The following is a 24,137-nucleotide window of genomic DNA, read 5'->3' as shown; positions in this document are numbered from 1 at the left end:
TGTAACCATGTTATTGTGAATGGCAGTAGGAAGTATTTGGTTATTTTTAGTGGCTGAGTAGTACTCTAAGTATGTACCACATCTTCTTAAACCATTCATCTGTCAGTGGACAGTTAGATTTTTTTCCATGTCTTGGCTATTGTGAGTAGTGCTCCAGTGAACTTGTGGGTACATGTATCTTCTTGAATTATAGTTTGGTCTGAATATATGCCCAGGAGTGGGATTGCTGGATCATACAGTAGTTCTCTATTTACTTTTTTGAGGTACCTCCATACTGTTTTCCATAGTGATTGTACCAATTTACATTCCCACCAACAGTGAAGGAGGGTTCCCTTTTCACCACACCCTCGCCAGCATTTGTTATTTATAGACTTGTTAATGACAGCTGTTCTGATTGGTGGGATATGGTAATTCATTGTAGTTTAAACTTAAAGCTCATCAATGAATTACGTAAAGTTGAAGGATACAAAATTAATACCAAGAAGTGGATTGAATTTCTATATACTAACAATGAAAAGATCAGAAAGAGAAATTAGGGAAACGATCCTATTTACCATCACATCAAAAAGAATAAAATAACTAGGAATGAACTGACCTAAAGAGACAAAAGACCTGTACTCTTAAAACTCTAAGATGCTGATGAAAGAAATCAAAGATTACACCAACAGATGGAAAGATATACCATGCTCTTGGGTTGGAAGAATCCAATCCCAAATGACTATACTACCCAAGGCAATACACAGATAGAAGGTAATACCTATCAAATTATCAATGACGTTTATTCACAGAACTAGAACAAAATATTTAAAATTTGTTTTTTTAATGATTTTTATTTTTTCCGTTATAGTTGGTTTACATTGTTCTGTCAATTTTCTACTGTACAGCAAAGTTACCCAGTCACACATACATGTATACATTCTTTTTGTACAGTATCCTCCATTATGCTCCATCACAAGTGACAAGATATAGTTCCCTGTGCAATACAGCAGGATCTCATTGATTATCCATCCCAAATGCAATAATTTGCATCCTTTAACCCCAGATTCCCAGTGCATCCCAATCCCTTTCCCTCCCCCTTGGCAACCACAAGTCCACTCTCCAAGTCCATAAGTTTCTTTTCTATGGAAAAGTTCATTGTATCATATATTAGATTCCAGCTATAAGTAATATCATACAGTATTCACTTAGTATGAGAGTATCTAGTTCCATCCATGTTGCTGAAAATGGCATTATTTTGTTCTTTTTTATGGCTGAGTAGTATTTCATCACACACACACACACACACCACATCTTAATCCATTCATCTGTCGATGGACATTTAGGTTGTTTCATGTCTTGGCTATTGTAAATAGTGATGCAATGAACATACAAGTGCATGTATCTTTTTAAAGGAAAGTTTTGTCCAGATATATGCCCAAGAGTGAGATTGCTGGGTCATATGGTAGTTCTATATTTAGTTTTCTGAGGAACCTCAATACTGTTTTCCATAGTGATTGTACCAATTTACATTCCCACCAACAGCATAGGAGGGTTTTCTTTTCTCTATACCCTCTTCAGCCTTTTTTATTTGTGGACTTATTAATCATGGCCATTCTGACTGGTGTGAGGTGGTACCTCATTGTAGTTTTGATTTTCATTTCTTCAAAAATCAGTGAGGTTAAGCATTAAGATCCCAAATAGCCAAAGAAATCTTGAAAAAGAAAAGTGGAGCTGGAGGAGTCAGGCTCCCTGACTTTAGACAATACTACAAGGCTACAGTCATCAAAAGCAGTATGGTATTGGCACAAAAACAAGACATATAGATCAATGGAACACAACAGAGAGCCCAGAAATAAACCCAAGCACCTATGGTCAATTAATATATGACAAAGGAGGCAAGAACATATAGTGGAGGAAAGACAGCCTCTTCAATAAGTGGTGTTGGAAAACTGGAATCTACATGTAAAAGAATGATATTAGAACATTCTCTAATACCATACATAAAAATAAACTCAAAATGGATTAAAGCTTTTTAAAATTTGAATTATAGTTTTTGAAAAATGTGATGTAAGTTACAGGTGTGCAATATAGTGATCCACAAATTGTAAAAGTTACACTCCATTTATGGTTGGTATAATGTATTGGCTATATTCCACATGCTGTATAATGTATCTTAGTAGCTTATTTTATACCAAATAATTTGTAACTTACTACGTTACCCCTTGTTACTCCTTCCTCCTTCTCTTTCCCCACTTTGCCCACGAGTAATCATTAGTTTGTTCTCTGTATCTGTGAGTGTTTCACTTGGCATAATGCCCTCCACGTTCATCTATGTTGCTTCAAATGTCAACATTTCTTTATTTTTTATGGCTAAGTAATATTCTATTGTATGTGTATATGTATATACCCCACTTATTTTTTATCTGTATCTTTGTAGATAGACACTTGAGCTATTTACATAGCTTGTTAGAAATAATGCTATTATGAACATGGGGGTGCATTTCCTTCTAGAATTAATGTTTTTTTTTTCCCAGATATATCCCAGGAGTGGAATTGCTGGGTCGTATGCTAATTCCAATTTTAGTTTTTTGAGAAACTTCCGTACTGTTTTCCACAGTGGCCGCATCAATTTATATTCGCACCAACAGTGCATGAAGGTTCCCCTTTTCTCCAAATCCTCATCAACATTTGTTATTTGTGTTCTTTTGAATGATAGCATTCTGACAGGTGTGAGGTGATATTTCATTGTGGTTTTAATTTGCATTTCCCTGAGATTAGTAATGTTGAGTGTCTTTTCATGTGCCTGTTGGCCATCTGCATTTATTCTTTGGAAAAATGTCTGTTCAATTCTTATGGCTGTTTTTAATAGGTTTTTTTTTGTTTGTTTGTTTCTTCAGGGCCATGCCCTTGGTATATGCAGGTTCCCAGGTTAGGGATTGAATGGGAGCTGTAGCTGCCGGCCTACACCAGAGCCACAGCAATGTGGGAGCCGAGTCACGTCTGTGACCTACACCACAGGTCATGGCAATCCTGGGTCCTTGACCCACTGAGTGAGGCCAGAGATCAAACCTGTGTCCTCAAGGACACTAGTCACATTTGTTTCTGCTGAGCCATGATGGGAACTCTTAATAGCTTTTTTTTTTTATGTTGAGTTTGAGATGTTTGTATATGTTGGCTATTAGTCCCTTGTTAGTGGACACATCACATGAAAATACTCTTTCCCATTCAGTAGGTTATCTTTTTGTTTTATTGATGGTTTCCTTTGCTTTGCAAAAGGTTTTAAGTTTAACTAGGTCCCACTTGTTCAGTTTTGCTTTTATTTCCTTTACTTGAGATAGTTTCAAAAACATATTGCTATGATTTATGTCAAATAGCATTCTGCCTATGATTTCCTCTAGGAGTTTTATAGGATCCAGTCTTAGGTTTAGATCTTTAGTCCATTTTGAGTTTATTTTTGTATATGGTGTTAGAGAATGGTTTAATTTCATTCTTGTATATGTAGCTGTTCATTTTTCCCAGCACTGCTTATTGAAGAGACTGTCTTTTCTCCACTGCATATTCTTGCCTCCCCTGTCTTTGATTAATTGACCATAAGTGCATAGATTTATTTCTGGGCTCTGTATGCTGTTCTATTGATCTATGTGTATGTTTTTTTTGGTGCCAGTACTGTGCTTTTTTGATGACTGAGCCTTGTAGTGGAGTCTGAAGTGAGGGAGCATGATTCTTCCAGATCTCAAGATTGTTTTGGCCATAATAAAGGCCATACATGAGAAATGCACAGCTAATATTATACTCAATGGTAAAAAGCTGAAAGCATTTCCCCTAGGATTGGGAACAAATCAAGGATTCCACTCTGGCCACTTAAAAAATTTTATTATAGTTGATTTACATAGTTCTGTCAATTTCTGTGTACAGCAAAGTGACCCAGTCATATATATATATATATATATCATACTTTTTCTCACATTATCCTCCGTCATGTTCCATCACAAGTGACTAGGTATAGTTCCCTGTGCAATACAGCAGGATCTCATAGCTTATCCACTCCAAATGTGATAGTTTGTACCTACTAGCCCCAAACTTCCAGTCCCTCCCCCTTGGCAACCATATGTTTGTTTTCAAAGTCCATGAATTTGCATCTTTTCTGTAGATAGGTTCATTTGTGCCATATATTAGATTACAGATATAAGTGATATCATATGTCATTTGTCTTTCTGTTTCTGACGTCACTTAGTTTGAGAGTCTCTAGTTCCATCCATATTGCTGCAAGTGGCATGTTTTTTTTAATGGCTGAGTAGTATTTCATTGTGTGTGTGTGTGTATTACATCTTGTTAATCCCTTCATCTGCCAGTGGACACCTAGGTTGTTTCCATGTCTTCGCTATTTTGAAGAGTGCTCCAGTGAACATACAGGTGTATGTATCTTTTTCAATGAAAGTTTCATCTGGGTATATGCCCAGGAAGTGGGATTTCTGGGTCATGTGGTAGTTGTATATTCAATTTTCTGAGGAACCTCCATACCATAGTGGTTGTACCAGTTTACATTCCTACCAACAATGTAGGAGGGTTTTCTTTTCTCCACACCCTCTCCAGCATTTGTTATTTGTAGACTTATTAATGATAGACACTCTGACCTGTATGAAGTGGTACCTCATTGTAGTTTGATTTGCATATCTCTAATAATTAGTGATGTTGAGCATTTTTTCACGTGCCCATTGGCCATCCTTATGTCTTCTTTGGAGAAATAACTATTCAGGTCTTCTGCCCATTTTTCTATTTTTTTTTTCTTTTTGCTATTGAATTGTACAAGTTTAAATATTTTGGAGATTAGGCCCTTGTTGGTTGCATCATTTGAAACCATTTTCTGCCATTCTGTAGGCTGTTTTTTTTTAAAATGGTTTCCTTTGCTGTGCAAAAGCTTGTGAGTTAGATTATGTCCCATTAGTTTATTTTTGTTTTTATTTCTATTGCTTTGGGAGATTGACCTAAGAAAATATTTGTACAGTTGATGTCAGAGAATGTTTTGCCTATGTTCTCTTCTAGGAGTTTGATGGTGTCCTGACTTATGTTTAGTCTTTAAACCATTTAGAGTTAATTTTTGTGCATGGTGTGAGGGTGTGTTCCAGTTTCATTGATTTGCATGCAGCTGTCCAGTTTGCCTGGCACCACTTGGTGAAGAGCACCACTTGTTCCGATTTTATATTCTTGCCTCCTTTTTGAAGATTAATTGACTATAGGTGTCTGGGTGTATTTATGAGTTCTCTATTCTGTTCCTTTTGTCTGTATATCTATTTTTGTACCAGTCCCACCATGTCTTGATTACTGTAGCTTTGTAATATTGTCTGATGTCTGGGAGAGTTATGCCTCCTGCTTGGTTTTTGTTCCTCAGGATTGCTTTGGCAATTCTGGGTCTTTTATGGTTCCATATAAATTTTTGGATCATTTGTTCTAGTTCTTTGAAAAATGTCATGGGTAATTTGATAGGGATCACATTGAAATCTGTAGATTGTTTTGGGTAGTATGGCCATTTTAATGGTATTAATTCTTCCAATCCAGGAGCATGGAATATCTTTCCATTTCTTTGAATCCTCTTTAATCTCCTTGATTAATATTTTATAATTCTCAGCATTTAAGTCTTTCACCTCCTTAGTTAGGTTTATTCCTAGGTGTTTAATTTTTGGGGGTGTGATTTTAAAAGATATTTTTATATTCCTTTATAATATTTCATTGTTAGTGTACAGAAATGTAACCAAATTCTGAATGTTACTGCATATCGTGCTACTTTGCTGAATTCATTGGTCAGTTTTTGTGTGGAGTCCTTAGGGTTTTCTATATATAGTATCATGTCATCTGCATAGAGTTGACAATTTTGCCTCTTTTCTTCCAATTTGGATACCTTTTATTCCTTTTGTTTGATTGCTGTGGCTAGGACTTCCAATACTATGTTGAATAAAGGTGGTGATAGTGGGCATCCTTGTCTTTTTCCAGATTTTATCAGGAAGGCTTTCAGCTTTTCTCCTTTGAGTAGTATATTGGCTGTGGGTTTATCATAAATGGCTTTGATTATGTTGAAGTATGTTCCCTCTATACCCACTATAGTAAGAATTTTTATCATGACTGGATTTTATACTTTGTCAAATGCTCTTTCTGCATCTATTGAGAAAATAATGTGGTTTTTGACTTTTGTTAATGTGGTGTATGATGATTGATTTGTGTATGTTGAACCATCGTTGTGAATTTGGGATGTATCTCACTTGGTTGTGATGTACGATCTTTTTTTTTAATGTTATTGGATTCATTTGGCTGAAATTTTGTTGAGAATTTTTGCATCTATTGTTTAATGTTAATTAACGTTTAATTGTGTTGGAAGTAAGGGAAACATTTTGGAAATAGCAGTAATAGTTGCACAACATTGAAGTGTAATTAATGCCCCTGAAACATGCATTTTAAAATAGTTAAAATGGCAGAGTTTCCATCATGGTTCAGTGGTAACAAACCTGACTAGTATCCAAGAGTTCCATCCTTGGCCTTGCTGAGAATGTTAAAGATCTGATGTTGTTGGGAGCTGAGGTGTAGGTTGCAGATGGGCCTTGGATCCCAAGCTGCTATGGCTGTGGCATAGGCTGACAGCTATGGCTCCCATTTGACCCCTAGCCTGAGAATTTCCATATGCCATGGATGCAGCCCTAAAAAGAAAAAAAAAACATAACAGGCAAATTTTATGTGTGTATTTTATCATAATAAAATACATATATCTATACGAAACTAATGGTTATATCAAAGGAAGAATGAAAAGAACCTGAAAACTCCCAAGTGGTTTACTTAGGGACACACTGATCTTTAAGAATAATAATAACCACATTTGAGTTGGAACACATGAAACATGTAAAAACTCATGACTTCAAACTGATACCAAAAAAAAATTAAAAATGGTTACCACTGAGTCTTCCAAAGGCACAACTCATTGCTCTGAATAATGGGTAAGAATTAAGTAGTTACCTTGGCCTGCCTATAGGAACTATATTCAGGGTTATGAATAGCTGATAAGGAGAAGGTCTTTTTTACAGAATGCAGTTAATATACACATGGCTAATAAGAAAATTTCCATTCTCAACTCCTAATAAGACAATGGATCACCCCTCAATTGAGTGACACAAAAATTTTAGTTGAAAGATTAAAGAAGAGAGTTACAATGTGGGGAATCTTCTGATCCCATTGAAAATCTTACCACCACTAAAAATGGGACCCCAAACATATATACCTTATACATGATGCAATAAGAAGTAATATAGCACGATCTGTGAATGATTTTCACTTAAACTGAATTTGAATCTAATCAGATTGCCAGCTTTAACCTCTAGTTTAATGGAACTAGGGGGGATAGAAGAACAGATTCAATAACACTATGAGGACAAATCAGACAAATTTAGAATATAGGACATTTTAGAGGACAGATGACCTGGTTTTACTGTTCTGGGAAAAATGGTGAGAGTGAGAAAAGGGAGGAGTGTAACGGAATAAAATCTAACAATCATATGGGGCCATGTAGGGCTCTTGTTTAGATCCTGAATAGAAGAACTGGTCAGAAGCTGACATCTTTGAGACAACCAGGGAAATTTGAATATGTTTCATTATTTGATGTTAGTGGTGAACAATTGTTAATTTGTTAGGTGTAATAACAATATAGTGGTTTCATATGCATTGATGGATAGGAAATGTTCTTATCAGTTAGGAATTGATTCTAAAGACTTTTTTAATAGAATAGGGGAGCATATCTTAGTTTTGTTATAAAATATTCTAGTAAAAACAAATGTGAGGAGATAGTTGAAACAAGACTGGTAAAATGTCAATGATTGTTGAAGCAGAATGGCGGGTTCATTGAGGTTCATTTATTATTCTCCCTTTCCGTGTGTTTAAACATAATAAAAAGTTTTAAAAATTGCATTTGTGCAAGTTTCTGTTGTGGCTCAGTGGAAACAAATCCGACTAGTATCCATGAGGATGTGGGTTCAATCCCTGGCTTCAAGCAGTGGGTCAGTGTTGTGGTGAGCTGTGGTGTGGGTCGCAGACGAGGCTCGGATCCCCCATCGCTGTGGCTGTGGTATAGGCCAGCAGCTGTAGCTCTGATTTGACCCCTAGCCTGGGAACTTCCATATGCTGCAGGTGCAGCCCTAAAAAGCATGAAAAAATTGCATTTGCTCTTATTGAATAGGAAAATTACAATCCTCAAATAAAATATAGGGCTGCCTTCTCACTTTGCCTAGATTTTAAGACATAGTAAAAGTAATTTGGACAGTCATCAGCACAAGCCATGGCAGGAAGATCTGTGATACGTGGAGCGGAGGCTCTGCCTGGGGACCCAGCAATATTTTGAGCGGCAGCTTTGAGGAGCTGAGATCGAATTGAATTAAAAGACATGGCCTGCATACAAACAGTTGGATCATCTCTATGAGGGACTTTATGTTCCTTTTGTGCTTCTGGCCTGCCAGTCCCCTCTTTGTGCCAGCAGATCTGTCTCTCACAAGCTGGAGGCCGATTCTTCATTCAGTGAGTTAATTTTAAATGAAATGAAAACCCAAGTCATAATGTTTGGTTCACTACTCAGGCAACAGGCACTGTCTGCCTCATTAATGATTAACACAGCAGCTGGTAATGTCTTGCAGCTGGCTGACCAGTTTAATGATGCCAAATTAGACTACGTTCTCCTCCTGTTCTGACCAATGCAGGGATCAGCTTTCCTCACAGTGGCTCAATCTTGGTACTTGATAGACGCCTTATCCCTCAATCCACATGGATTATTGAGAAGGAGGAATAGTATTTTTTCTACTGTGATGAACTTGGGAGGTACAAAGGCTCCAATGCTTTTGCTGGGCTGGACACAGAGTGTAGCACCTAGAACATATTTATCATATGTTGGAAGAGACAAGATGTTAGCTATACTAAGAGGCAAGGCTACATCTCAGAAAGAAGTAAGGGGCCACTGTTACTAGAGACTGTCCCTGGAAGAAAGTCTAGGAGCTTCCCAGATAGCCAAGAAAAGAATCAAGGACTTGTTCTTCCAAGAGGTGCATATAGGACCCAGAATTGAAGGTTAAAGAGCAAGTCACAGCAGGCAAATGTTTTGAAATCTGGGCTCATGTGAGCTGCAGAATGATGTAGCCTCGAAAACTTGGTGACATGAACATCAGACTTACTCCATTTATATTTCATAAAGTCCCAGATATGAGAAAATGTGAATCCAGAAATGTGAGCGGAGATACACCTGCTTTTGACTGATGTAGTCTATCATGGCATTGAAGGGTAGGCAGAATGGAATGAACATGAACAGGTGGGCTTTGAAGTCAACAGCCTTGAGTGGAAGTTTTAGCCATTCTATTTATCAGTATGATTTAGGACAATGGTCTTAATCTCCTGAGATCCAATTTCCTCATGCATAAAATAGGGCATATGAAGGATCAAATTACTAATAAGTACAATAACTAGTAGCTATTATTAATAAAGGGAACATCTTAGATATTAACTTTGCTTTCTCTTTGGTTGAAATAAAAGTTGAATGCATACCTCATATTTATTTGGGAAAAAGTGCTGTGAAATAATTATTTCTATCTTGATGGGTTATAATGATCTCTATCTGAGGCTTGGGATCCATCCTGGTCTTTGACTGGAAGTAGCAGAGCAGGAGCTAAGCCAGTTTTGCCTTTGAACTTCTCACTGTCTACTCTGACCCAGTTCAAGAATTTCTTAGCTCTTCCTCATCTCAACTCACTTTTTGCTCTAGCATCCTTGATGATCTTGACCAGCTGCCCTGAACAGCTTTGCAGAGCAATCAGAGTTTCTTAGTGGCTTGCTAATAGAAGGTACCACATCAGTGAGAACCAAGTTCCAACCTGGGGCCATCTCTATCCTGGCTGCTTGACTTTCTTAAGGCCCCTGGGGATATCGTGGTAAAGACTGATGCTGAGTTAATTCCTTCTACACTGCATTTGCTTATCCTTGACGCATGTTGTGGCTGTTCTCTGTGCCCCTTCTCGAATGTAAATTATTTTTCAGTATTAGAGCTTGCAAGGACACCAAGGGAGTGTAGAGTTTTAGGAGTCGCACCATCTCCTATCCCTGCCCCAGCCTCCTGCTCACACAGGCACGTGCACACAGGCATATGCAAGCCTCTGTGCACTCGTGTTGGAATGAAGCCTCCATGGTACCAGAACAGACACTGTTTCATTTGCAGGAAGTGTTTCATGTCTACCCTTCTAAAACCTTGTCAGGATAAGAAAAACGGAAGCTGTGACTTTTCAATGCCATCTGGTAAGTTAGATTGAGCATCAGCACTGGGGTGCATGTCTGTTGTGCTGAAACAGACTTCCCTAGGATGGAATAGCTGACAGTCTCTCGGGGCCCTCAGGGGAAGGAGGCACATCTGAGGCTGGCCTCCCTGCAAGGAACGTCAGCGATTAGCTGCCCTTCCCCCTCAACCATGGCGGTCATCTTTTGGATGTGCGGGTGAGTCATGCATGTGCTTAGTCCCAGACCACCTGCCTGGGGTCCTGGCAAAGCCCTGGTTCTATTAATTAAGAGTTTAATAATCTTTGTGCCTGCCAACCTGGAGCCATACCATCTAACTCCTTTTTATTCAACCCCAACCCCAGGCACTTTTCCTTTCTTTTTCACCGTAGCGCTGGTAGAACCTAGCTAATTGTAAGTCCCTGCAATGAAAGCCATTATCAAAGTGAAAATGGAGCATGAGGAGAGCCTTCCCCTCTGCTTCCTCTGGCAGGGCTGAAGCCTCTTCTACAGCAGTCAGCACTGAACAATGACATGGACAAGTCCCCCACCCGGGAGGAGGCAGCAACATCTGCCAGTGAGTTTGAAAAGATGGCAGCGTGTGGTTGCTTCACTGGTCCAAGTGGGCTGCTGAAGAAAAGCAGAGGCTGTGTTGGGCCAGGTCTCTCTCTCCAAAACCTGGCCCTTGGCACTTTTGGGTGACCCTGCAAACATTCACTCAGCTGCACTTCTGTGTTCTTCCTCCAGCCCTATCTTGGGTGCTGCAAGCCTAGAGTTCCTCCTGGGATGCCCTGACACTCAACACCCTGGCAGTGGCTGAGCCCAGGGCCTAATCCATTTGTGCTGAAGGAAAAGCTATAGATAGCATGGTTGCTTTGTGATGTCTGTGTTTCAGTGGGCTGAAGCTCAATCCCCAGACTTCCTTCTCCTGTATGTTTCCTGCTAGGGTAAGCCACTAGAGAGGCTCTGGTCTGGGAATTTGAGGGCAAAAGTGAAGGAGCCCCTGTTTGTAGCTTATGTAACTTGTCCCTGATGTGTTGATTCACCTCATCAGCATGAAGCAGCAACCAGGCCTGCAATTGTTCTGCCCTCTTCCACATCTTCCAATTTCCCTGACTTAGCCCAGATGCTTGTGTTTGGCTCCATGGTAAAGGGCCCTGGCTTCTGCAGGACAGACACAGTGCCAAGGCCAGAAGCAAGCACTAATACTCAACTTTAGTCCGTCTTTGTGGGCTTGCAGGCTCTAATGTGTTCTTACTTTCCCCCACTTTCCTGCCTGATGCCCTGTGTTCTCCCAGCTTCAACATCAGCTGCATAGATGTTCAGAAGAAACTTCTTAATCAGGTTTCACAATTGCATAAAGTCAAAACCCACAATAAACCTGTCAGTCTGCCTGCCTGCCTATTAAGGATCCCAGTGCTTCATACTTGGACTGAACCCTGACAGATACAAGTTGAAGTAGAAAAGAGAGCCCTACGAATCCCCTAAGGCTGAATCCCTTAAAACTGCTGCCTGGGGACTTGAAGATAGTGCACTCATGGCTGCACACACTCACACATGTTCCCCTAGTTTCCATTCTGGGAAATGGCGCCCGTTCCTTACATATTCTGCATACACAGGAAGTCATGTTGATTGCATGGGTAAATGCATTCGTATTGCAAAGGCCTCTTCTAGCTGCTTATGGAGTGTCTGCTCTATTGTATGTGTTTTCCTCCTCCTAATCCCCAGCTGCACTTGAATCTTTGGGAAACTTGAGACTGTCTGGTCCTGAATCATCCTAAGCCTAATAGACTGACTTCTCTGCAGGATCCAGGTGGGTGGGAGACTTCAAGGAAAGGGCCCAGCTGGGAAGTGAGTGCAGCAGACTCTGATGGCAGCCCCTCCAGTGCTGGGCAGGCAAATGAAGGAGGGAACGTAATTTGCTTTCTCTTACCACAGTGTGGGAGCCTCACCCTCCTGTTGCTCAGACCAAGATCAGAGAATGTTCCAAACAGGAACCTGCCCCTTGCTGACTGCTGGGAGCTGGCTGGTACAGGATGGCTGGCACCCCCTTCTCCTATGCCAGGCAGTAGAAACTGGGCCCCGCCCTTTCCCATTACAAAAGTTAGAGCCTGGAAACACTGGTTCCTGTGACTAATTTTCCCCAAGTTCCTTGCCATAGGATGTGTAGTGTGTTTTGCATTTTGAGGTTTGATGCCTAGGTCTATGACTCCTGGCAGTTTCCCAGTACAAAATAACGACAGCTTGAATGAAATTCAGTGGTTACAATTTTTTTTCCACCTCTTAGTTATTGTTTTGCACCAGTTTATTACTTCCCTTAGGTAGAACTGGTAGCAGAAACAGAAGGGCTGAAATACCACCAAGGGAACTGCTTCTTCAGTGTTCATAGCAGGTGCCTCAATTAGGCTTTTCCTACGAGCCACATCCAGGTGTATCAAATTAGTTAAGGGGGCCATGGGTTCATTTGCATGTGATCTGCGTTTGGTTTCTGAGTACCTAGATAAAGTATGCCAGCACTTTTGGGGCAATTCTAAGTTGAAATTTTGTTGCTTCCTCCTTGGTCTTTCATTTTTTTTCATCTTTTTTTGTCTGTTTCCTACCCCCAACTCCATGATATTTGACTTAATATCAGAATCAATGCAATCACACACCTAGAAGAACGTTTAAAGGATGGAGGAGAGTGCTACGTGGGAAGAATTTCTGTGCTGCTGTGCCATGGGGTCTGTTAATGCACAAGTCTCAGGGTGGGAAGGGAATTTGGAAGTATGAGGAGCCTATTCTTAAAGGGCTTTCCCATCTAAAAGATCAGTAATGATGAAAGTGGTGTTGCAATGATGATGATAATGACAATGGAAGCAATGATACTTGGGGGTGACATGACGTGAAATTCTCATGTGACCTCTCCAGGCCCCCAACACAGTCAAGATTCATCCATTAGATTCATACATTAATGTAAATGCTGGTGTCAGTCACTGATCCAAAATCTTTTTGGAAAAATCTGTGACCGAAGTCTCTTGGTGCGGATTGTCGCTGAGTAAAACAACACTCTGCACTGGAAGAAGTCCTTGCCTCGCATCCTTTAGGGAAAATCCAGTCATCTCCCCAGCTCCCACCACCCACCTCTTCTCACTTTGCTACCCTTTCCTCCTTGCTGTCATTGGATTCAGAGTTTTATTTTTCTTGCCAACAGCCCGCAGGCTTAAAAATACAAGCTCACTCTTTGCTTTGGCTGAGTTAAAAGAACATCTCCATCTGATTTCCTTAGGGACTTGATACCATTTTCTCAAACTTTTTCTTTTTTTTCCTAACTCCCCCTCTGTCTTCCCTCCCCATTCTGTTCCCCCTACCTACTCTTCACAGAATCACACAAAGCTTGGTCCAAGCAGAAAGGAAGCAGTGGGGGCAGCAGCAGAGAGAGAGCAGTGTTCCAAGGATACTGCAATGAACACAGCAGCGGGAGGTAGTGCATGTCACGCTTAGGAAACTGGAGCCTGGTAACGCTGGGCACAGAGTCCTGTGATTACACCCTCTGTAAAACCTGCCCTGCTGCAGCTGGATTTCATGCCAGGAGGATTAAGTGAGTTTTGTTAAGACCCTTAAAGAAGCAGTGAGTGGCAGCAGTTTACTGGGGCTGTAGGAGACCTTTTGGAGTAAAGTGAGGCTAGGCTGCCTGGCCTGAGTAGAAGGAGGAGGGAGCCAGCCTCTAGATGGGCATTAAGGCCTGGACAGTATGAACAGACATAGAAGCCAGGATGCCATGGTGAGGTGGGGTTCACTGACCGGCCTTTCAGTCCCAGAGAGAAGCAGGCTTTAGAGCAGACAGCAGACCCCATGGAATTGACAAAATAACCCTTTTGTATTTCTTCTGTTTGAGGTACATTTACTTACTTTTTCTCCAGGGAGCTAAGTGGCTTCTCTCCCTCACATAGTATTCAATCAATCTAGTGTTTTATCCTCCTTATGGAAGATGGGTGTGGCAAATGCCAGCCATTCTGAATCGGGATTGAAGAACCCATGGTTAGTCCCTCTGAATTCATCTCTAGTCCAGGTCAATCCTGTGTCCTCTTAAGTGACATGGACCTGACTGGTAACCTCAGTTTATGGAAGGGCAAAACCACCAATGGGCACAAGGGACATTTGTGGAGCTCCTCACTAGCAGAGGCCCCTTCCGCTTCTCCCAGAGGCACTGGGAGAGACTCCAGTGATAGAGACCCATGATTACACATTGTGAATAACAAATTTTTAAAAATTGCAATTGGTTAAGATCACATCTGTCAATTTCAAGTTCTATACTGTCTCTCCTCCCTGTTTGTTGAGAGATGTTGGCATTTCCATGGGCATTTTGGAATCCAGCTAAGGAAACCCCCAAGGTGAGACATACAGTCTGGGTTTAATGGATGTGTTAACAGAGATCCCTGTCGTGTGTATGCATAGTTAAGCTATTACTAGCTGCCCCAGTGTAGGTATGGCTTCCAGGAATATTTCTGCCGCCTGCTGTGCCATTTCATCACTTGCAAAGTTGTAGGGCTGGGAGTTGATCATGGTAGGAAGATGTGCTATGTTGCCTGGAATTGGATGGATGAGGTTGGTAAAGGAGGAACAAGGTTTGTGCTGCATGGAGTTTAAAGATTGCCTATGGAAAAGTATTAAACCTTCTATCTCACATATGAAAGAAGCCATTCACAAGTTTTCCCAGATTTGTCAACAATCTTAAAAATTTACATGTCATTGCTAATTACAAGTTATGGAACTGATGAAAGAAAGGTGTCTAAATTATCAATAATAAAAAAACAAATGCTCATCAATTATTTAGAAGAATGACTAAATTATGTTCCTATCCCCTCTTTAGAGACTGTTCTAACTGCCATAGGAGGAAGTGATAGTGCATTTAATAATGGATGTGAAGAGAGGCAATGGAGGGATTTGTCAGGCAGTTAATAAAAGTACTAGGTTATTTTTAAGCATTAAAAAAAAAATTGGTGTTTCTGATGTGTGTCAGCTCTTAAACATAGGTAATTTATTGTGATTTTATTTTCACAGTCTAAACAAATACTCACTTCTGCATCTAACACTGAATTTGTCATTTTGTATATTTTTCTAAAACAGTGATTCTTAATTGGCTAAGTGTCAGCCCCTGGGTGTTTGACTTGTCTTTGGGAATCCAGGTTTTGGTAGCTCCCCTGCTTTTCTCCTATCTGGTCTGACTGTTCAGGCTGGTACTCAAGCTACAGAGAGATCTAAGGAAGGAACATTCCCCATCACTTGTTTTAACCCTCATGCATAGAACACCCCCTAGATGATCCTGTGCTTCTTAAGACTTCCCGCCTCCCTCCAGGGTTACAGCCTATAAGATTTAATGGAAAGATCCCTGGAATAATCTGATTGCAGCTAAGTGTGGGATATGACCTAATTTTGTGAATTTGGTCAAATCAGCATTTCTTTTTAGACCCCAGTTTCCTCATGTCTCAGCTGAGCACAATTGTGATGGCCTGCTCTCTGCTAAAGGGTGATGGCGGATACCACTGGGCTTAAAGGAGAGGTGAAAGTTAAGTGAAAAGTACAGAGTGCTTTGCACATAGAAGGGGTTATGTTTTATTTTTAAAGCCAAAGCAACCATCTTACAAACCTGAGACTTTAGGTACTTACACTCTCTTTCCAAGTGAGTCGGTATTTTCTACATTTGTCTTTCTGACAATCACAGTCACTTTGTGTTTTCTAGGTCTGGTGCAAAGAGCTGTGGCACTTGGACTGTGGACGTGAGATGGGGCAAGTAACCATATCTCAGATGTCAGAGGTTATTAGAGAACTCCGTGTGTAAGAAGGGGCTTAATTCAATTCACATTCTCAGGAGCTGCTCCTTTGAGATGAATTCCCCCTCTGCGCACTGAATCCTTGGATGCTTCTAATTAACTTGAAAATACCTTGTCTCTCCTTGGAAATGTCACCTAACCCTTTGCAAGTGCATTTCCAGGCCATCGGGATCAATACATGGTTTAGGTTAAGCATATGCAATAGTGATCGACAGCGCAAATGAGCTTAGGCTTTGACCCCCAGCACTGGTTCTGATTTTAGAAGCTGTTAAAATATCTATGAGCAGAGATCAATGACCTTAGGAAGAGAGCATCTTGAGAACGGATGTAGCCTAGAGTAGAGTTTATCACAGCTGGCTTCCAGGTTCAAGCTGGTCAGAGGGCTGAGGGTCCAAAGTCTGTTCCAATTAAACAGTTACTTGCTGGGTCCTGTTTTGTTCCAGACATTGTGTGGCACATGAGATACAAGGAAGATCAAGCTCATCCCTTCCCATAATGGGCTTACAGAATAGTAGGGGGTTAAGACACAGACACAACCCGCTCACGTCTGTCGAATTACGGCTGTGACAGCAGCAAAAAAACCCCACCAAAAACAAAAAAACCCTCCCAAGATCTAAGGAGAGAGAGAGAGAGAGGATATCCTATATACTTGGCCTTCATTTTTCTTTATTTGAACAGTGGGACAAGTCTGAGTAAAAATAGACTTAGGTTGAGGAATTGCATAGTTAACCATTTCACCGGCTTAGTCCAGAAATGATTCTTGCTCTTCTTTAATGATCAAGCACTTCTTTCCCGTAATGTGCTAATCACTATACTGGGTCCTCCTTAGCATAAGGAACAGTCTCTCTCTGATTTCAAGGGGAGCATGGTCTGATACTATGATTTTTCATGTGTGAAGGCGGTACTGCCAGCTCCTGGGGGGGTAGGATGTGTGCTGTATTGGGGAGCAGGTGTGCTCATGAGTGGCCACTTTCTCACTCATTTTTTGGTGGCCACTGACTCTTGGTTGCAGGACAGTGAAACAGCTCTAAGGGGTGTGTCTGTGGACATGGACCCCCATGGCCTGGGCCAGATGAGGGTTGAACATATAACCGTGGCTTCATTTTTTGGCCCAGCCATCTGTCAAACCACAGTCTTGGGCAGTGCTCTGCCATTCCTGGGGCTTTTGTTCTGCAGGCTAAGGTGAGGGGCAGCCGAACATATAAAAATAGGGAAGGTGGAGTCAGAGTGGAGGGAGAGTCTTGGCGTTGGGGGTTCAGAGACCCGGATTCTAATCCCATCTCAGGCTGTTTTCTGCCCTCCCTTGACTCTACCCAAGTACATCTGATTAGGCTGGTGTGTGTGTTTTTAGATGTTACTACCTTTACCTGCAGATCAAAGGCTGAGATCTCTCGAGATGGACACAAGAGGTCAGTGAACCTGGGAACGGTGTCCTCACTAGCAGTTCGTTTGCTTGTTCCCACTGCCAGGCCTCCTCCATTCTCCTTCCCGTTTGGCCCTACCCCCTCAACTTGGATTCTGGGAACCTCCCTTTAGTTACTGCTTGTCTGGCCCTCTTTCAGCTCCAGCAGCTCTTCCCATTACTATTTGTGTGGACATCATGCCCTGCTAGGATCCTGGTTTTCCTGGTGCCTGGATTTCCTGGGCGTTTATGCTCTAAGGTGACTTCCCACATGAAGGTTGGAATGAGGGACATCATGAGATGGAAAATCCTGAAAATCACTGAAACAAAAGGGCACCAGAATAGGTACTAGTTAAAGGATCTAAGGAGTGGAAAATCCTTAGCATGTCCTTTCAAATAATATGCTCTCAATAAATTCTATTACTATGATTATTGGTAGTAATAATAATGCTGTTACTGTTTTTATTATTAACATTCTCATGATTTAACTCTTATTATTGCTTTCACTCTGAAAGAGAAAGGGACTTAGAACAATGCTCCTTGCATTTTAAGATGCATACAGATCAACTTGAGTGTCTTGTTAAAATGAAGATTTTTATTTGGAAGGGCCGAGCTTCTGAATTTTTGAGTGTCCCTCAGATGATGCTGGTGTTCCTGACCCATGGACCAGTTTCAAAGGTCTTGGGGACCTAGAAAAGGGCAGGAGACTGAAGGAGAGGTCTGGAGGAAAGAGGATAGGATGGGAGATGTTTGGTGCCTGAGCACCTCTGAAGTCAGGAATATAGATTGGGACAGGGCTGCTGGAAGCTTTGTAATTACCCCTGTTAATCACTTTTGTAGTTATGGTTAAATAATTGCTTTACTGTAGAGATAGAAAAAAAAAAGTATCAAACAAAAAGGGTGCAAAGCTTGTTTTACATCATACCCTTAAAGGAGTAAGAAGAGACTCTGTTCTACTTAGCAGTCAGTACTAGGGAAGGGGACGTTTTGTCTTGCTTTGGGTGGGTCATGGCAGGCCTGAGGAGACCTAAATCTTTAAGGTTATAGAGAAAGAGGGTTATCAGAGGGCTACAACCAAGCAGTGGTCCTCTGCCGGCGGCATTGCATATGATCTGTTGAGTCCCTTTGGACTTCTGCTTTCCACCGCTTAGTAGAGTATAAACTTGTCAGCAAAGATGGATTCCAAGCAGAAATCATTTCTGTTTCCTATTAGTACCTTCCTAATTAGTGCCGGTTGCAATATTAGAGGTTAGGTTAGGGCCAGCTATTATTTCACTTAATCTGCCCAACAATTCCAAGAAGTAGTTGCTGCTGTATTCCAAGATCCCTTTTATCCTCGAACATACTTTGTTTTGCTTATTGATTTTGTTCCTTATCTCCCTCAAATAGTCTGCAGGCTTCATGAAACTTCGTTCTTTGCTTTTTAGCCCCTAGAATGGTAACCTCATATGTAGTAGTTGCTCAGTACGCATTCGCCAAAGAAACGAGTGAATGGTGAAGAAATACTAAGACTTAATAAGGTTAGGTAATTTGCCTTAGGTTACTCAGATGGTAAATGCTATAGTCAATACTGAATCCTGTGCAGCTGGCTCTGAAGCTCTTCCTCACTCTGTTGCGTGTGCTCCCTGTCATTTTTGTCACACCCTGAGCCCATGACTATAGGCTGAGGTAGTGAATGCCACCACTTAGTTGAGCCCTTGGCTGCTCAGGGTACCTGTGTATTTGAGCATTAGTTATCAGGGATCTGGGAGGTTACAGTGGAGCTGACTGTTGAACCAACCCCAGGGTCATCTGCACACTCAAATAAGTCAGGGGGAGATATTTCTAGGAGTACACACCTTGATGTGCCTGGGTCAGCAGCCCAGCTCAGAGGGCAGTTTGCTGTACAAGGCCCATATCTATTTCTTTATGAAGCCCTAGCCAGGGGATTTGCTTATTCATTGTTCTTTTGGTACATGTTTGAGTTGGAGGAACTGAGATCTCCAGGGGAAGCAGTCCGGCAAGTCTCCCAAGCTGCACAGACATCACAGTCAGATAGTGTCCTGCTTTCCCTGTTAGAGACAATGGTGGGTGCTGACAGGAGTCCTTCTGCTGACCAACATGCACTGCCATCGAATAGCATCAGAGACTCAGGATGGCAGCTTTGACCACACAGTGGAAAACACTATCAACCGGTTTCCTAATGCTAAGTTCTTGAGTCAGAATTGGCATCTGTGAATCTCCTGGCAAAAAGATGAGATGTACACCCAGAGCGAGGTGACCTTTACTGAGCAAGGCAGTCACATCGGACATGCTACAACCTTGGACCAAGGATTCAGAAGACTGACACTGATTGATCCCAACCCAAGCTTCAGAGGTATAAAAGTGTGAGTGATTACACCTGCCACTTAACACATTCCCAAATGTCCTTGAACATAACCAGGCCCAATGGGCGGGAGGCAGAAATGAGATCCAAATTGATGGAAATTAAATGTGTTTCCTTTCCTGAGATAGTTGTTATCAGCCAAGGACAGAAGAAAGGGGTGTTACTTTATGCCATCAAACTGAAACTTTCCTGTTTGGGTTATTTTAAACAGTTTATTCTGAGATGGAACCCATGATTCATGAAAAGTCAACATCAGAGAATTACCTAGACTTTCATGTAATCAAGACAGGACATCTTCTAATTGGTTCATTATGCATCTACAGTGGCCCCAAATGAAATGCTCAATTTTTAATAGCTTTATCCAATGAAAAATAAGATCCGTTGTTCCTATTATGTCACTTAAAAGCCTTTCACAATATCCTTGTGAGAAAGTTTTTATATCTAACGGGCTTTATGAATTTAAAGAAAGACTTCTAAATTTATTTAACACAACCTAAAATAGTTTCCTATGGCTTTTTATGTTGATGAAGGGGTTAATTTTCAGGACCCATCTGTAGTATATTGTAAATACGGAAACAAGAGTAAGCAAAACAACTTCTCTTAAATTTCCAGTGGGCTGTGGCTCATGTCTTATCTTCAGTTCACGAGTTCATTTTGTAACAAAGGGTTGAAGAATTTTTCTGCTTGAAGTACATACATCACAACAATCTCCAAACCCAAATGAGGCCCAGCTCCATCAGGAATAATGAATGTCCAAGCTGTTTCAGACCATAATTTATCCCTGCTCCCAGAGTTCATCACGTGATCTGTCACCACTGCTCATTTTCTGAAAATAATTTCTCTAGATGTCCATGGATTTCCAGCTCTCATCATCCAGAGCAGTAAAGAATGGTCACATCACCTTCCATATTTTATCTCAGTGTCCAGAAATCTCTCCAGGTCTCCACAAACAAAGAAGAATGCAACATGCAGGATACAGTTGTTCATCAGTGCATGGACATGTCTCCCAGTGCATACTAAATAGAAAATGTGAATAAAGGAGAAAATTGTGGGCTTGGGACTTTTAGCCAGTAGCTCTGATGTTTACTTTTGCCCCCCTCTATCTCTTTTTTTCTTGGTTGCACCCATAGCCTATGGGAGCTCCAGGCCAGGGATTGAACCCATGCCACAGCAGTGACCTGAGCTGCTGCAGTGACGATGCTGAATCCCTAACCTCCTGCTCCACAAGGGCACTCCTGCCTCCCTCTAAACTGTATGGGCTTCTGGCTACAAATACTTTCCTTGTTTCTAACATGAAACCCCCATTGTAGATGGTCTAATGCAGTTTGCTCTAAAATCAAACTAGTGTCCTATCTTGGTCATCTTGGGAAATAGCACAAGAGCAAACAGAGCAAGAGTCATGTTTTAGGCCATTAATGGGAAGTAGAGTTTAGACTTTGCAAGAAGAGCATGTCCAACAACCACCTCCATATATGTTTGCTTAGTGTTATTTGTAGTCAGTACTGAAGTTAGAGGGAAGAGATAAAAGGCTAGGAAATCCAGGGTTATCATGGCTTGAGTCAGGAAGATTACATCTTTCTTTGCAATTACTCTCAGATAAATACTATGTTAGGAAAAGCTAGAGGGGGAAAATTACAGTGAAAAATTCACCACAAGTATCATCAAACTCAATAAAGCAAGTTCCGTGGAAGAAACCAGTCTAATGTGGCTCTTATGTTTTGGGGAAGTAAATCAAATACAGCCAGGGAATACCAGGGAAATAACTATAATCATTATCTCGGAATTTATTCAGTGAGAACGAATCACTCGCCTAGTTTCTGCCTGTACAGTTCCTCCTCCCATTTCAAGCCAGTTCTATATTATAGCTAAAGGGTGACCGTTGACTTTTTGGACTGCCTCCCCTCTCCTTCCACTACTACTCCAATCTTCCACTGTACCCCTCTATCCACCAGAGAATGCAATCATCTCTTTTCTTCAGTAACTGTCTTATTACCATCATCCCCAAACAGCTTACTATTTTGTAATTGTAAGTACCCATCTCTCTCCTGTATTTGACTGGTTGACCCTTGAACAACAGGACTGGAGGTGGGGGTGGGGGCTGGAGAGTCTGGGCCCCAACAGTTTGAGCAATAAAACCCACAAATAACTTTACATCTGGCCCTTGTATCTGTGCTTCTGAATCTCTGGATTCAGCCAACAAACTGCTGATTGTGTAGTGCTGTAGGATGTATTTATTGAAAAAAAACAAAAACAAAACAAACCCTGGGAGTTCCCATTGTGGCTCAGTGGTTAATGAACCCAGCTAGTATCCATGAGGATGTGGGTTCAATTGCTGGTCTCCCTCAGTGGGTTGGTGATCTGGCGATGCCATGAGTAGGGGTGTAGTTTACAGACGTGGTTTGGATCCTGCGTTGCTGTGGCTGTGGGGTAGGCTGGCAGCTGCATTTCTGATTTGATCCCTAGGCTGGGAACCTTCATATGCTGTGGGTGTGCCCTAAAAAGAACACCCCCACAAAAATCTCTGCATTAATTGGATCTGTACAATTCAAACCCATGTTGTTCAAAGGTCAACTGTATCATAGTCATCTCTGCAACTCTGTGCCTAGCACAATGCTAACCACATAGCAGGGCTTCATGTAAAAGAGTAGTGTAAATTTTGGAACCAAGAGGAAAATCCCATTTTCTAATATTTTGTGGAACTATATACATATGTATGTAACTTCTGAGCTATCTTTAATAAACTGAAATCTGTTTAATATAAAGGGTAATCATTGTCTATAAATAGGGGTCTTGGTTTGTTCTTGATTCTAAAGTTGCATTTAGACAGTTTTAAATTATTTTTAAAAAAATAACTTTATTTTCTTGTACCATGCTAACAAATGAGTTGAAATGGAATTAAATTTAACAACTTTCCATCTCAAAAAAGCTGAACTCATAGAAATGGTAGAATGATGGTTGCCAGGGACTGGGAGTTGGGAAAATGGGGAGATTTGGGTCAAAGTTTATACGCTTCCAGTTTGAAGATTAATAATTTTTGGGGGAATCTAATCTACCGCATGGTGACAATCATTAACAGTATTGTATCATATACTTGAAAGTTGCTGAGAGAGTAGGTTTGAAATGTTCGCATCTCTGTTTCTCTCTCTCTCACACACACATGCACACACACAGGTAACAGTCTATTAGGATACCTAATCATCACATTCTGCACCTTAAAAGTATACAATGTTGTATGTCAATTATATCTCAATAAAGCTATAAAAAGGAAAGCCCAATATTCCACCTGGAAGTAAAGATTTTTCTTTGTGAGTTACCTTGTATCTTTTGAAGGTAATTGGAGTAGTCTCTTGCATCCTGGCCCTTTTGCTGACAAAATAATATTTGCTAAATAATGCCCTTTGCCGACAAATCCTAACTTTTCCCTTGAAAAGTATTGCATTTCCTTTTTGTCAGGTTCTTCTTTTAAAAAGGTTCTGAAAACATTTAAGACTGGAGGTGTCTTTATTTGCAAGTTTCGGTAAGTGAGGAGCTGTGGAAATTATTTGAATAATCGATGTGCACAACCAGTTGAGTGAGACACAGGGATTTGTCCTGTACACAATTATCTACCATTTGGCCCCAGTTCTTCTCTTTTTGCACAAAGCTCTGTCCTTGGTTGTCTAGAGGGGTTAAGGCCCTGGGCTTAGGAAGACCACACAGCTTCTTCAATGAAGCTTGGTGGCTTTTTCTATTATTTCTGTCACTTAAGTGTTCTAAGGTCTCTCTTCTCTTTCCTCTTTTACTTCGGGTGCCCTAGAAGAAAAAAAACAATCCTCCATCTTCTCTCTCTTTGACAGAGTGGATCTGCTGTCTCTTGCTGCATATCTATGAAATTAAGAGGTTATAAATGTACCTCTAAGTGGCAGCGGCAGTGTTTTTATGATGGGTGGCAAATTAATTTCTTTTCTGCCGGTGCTGGACTATCCTTTTTCCCACATGCCAGGTCTCGGAAAGCAGCTATAATTCTGCTGTGCTGTTAAGTTACCTTTGTTTTCCTTTCTTCGTGTATTTCTTTTTCTTCCTGACTTTGTGGTTGACCTTGAATAGAATGCTTTCTTGAGCATCCTAGGGCTCATCATATGGCTTGCCATTGCTCATTGGATGACTTGACATCCCTAGTTCTTATTCCATTATTCCTGTTTCTCTCTCATCTCCAACCTATAAAATATCACTTTGCTTTTTTTTTCTTGAAATGGACGAGGTAGATCGTGTGTTAAGAATGGATACTGACACATATGATTAGCTTTTGGGAGATTGCTTG

The 24,137-nt window shown here is 41.0% G+C and overlaps 2 long non-coding RNA genes across 6 annotated transcripts in view; both read left to right on the top strand.

The window, feature by feature from the left end:
* Positions 1-24,137, top strand: part of LOC110255513 (uncharacterized) — a 468,258-nt gene that overhangs the window by 99,772 nt on the left and 344,349 nt on the right. Inside the window, exons 3-4 of one of the 5 annotated variants that reach the window (XR_014816302.1) lie at positions 19,531-19,828; positions 20,683-22,599. The exons of 2 other annotated variants lie outside the window; for them this stretch is intronic. This is a non-coding gene — a long non-coding RNA (uncharacterized LOC110255513). Of the gene's footprint in view, positions 1-15,979; positions 19,839-20,682; positions 22,600-24,137 lie in introns of those variants that run through there. 2 more of the 5 variants (XR_014816303.1, XR_014816300.1) reach the window with 2 other exon arrangements.
* Positions 10,208-15,064, top strand: LOC146400149 (uncharacterized). The gene is made up of 3 exons (XR_014816314.1): positions 10,208-10,284; positions 10,382-10,479; positions 10,754-15,064. It is a non-coding gene; the product is annotated as an uncharacterized LOC146400149 (long non-coding RNA).

Source organism: Sus scrofa, chromosome 9, assembly GCF_054392235.1.
Source record: "Sus scrofa isolate SSC_HxYL_T2T_F1_AM1 chromosome 9, Sscrofa_HxYL_maternal_Yorkshire_Landrace_v2.0, whole genome shotgun sequence".
In the NCBI taxonomy this organism is placed as follows: domain Eukaryota; kingdom Metazoa; phylum Chordata; class Mammalia; order Artiodactyla; family Suidae; genus Sus; species Sus scrofa.
Note: the sequence above shows the minus strand (reverse complement) of the source record. Positions and strands in the feature narration are given on the sequence as shown.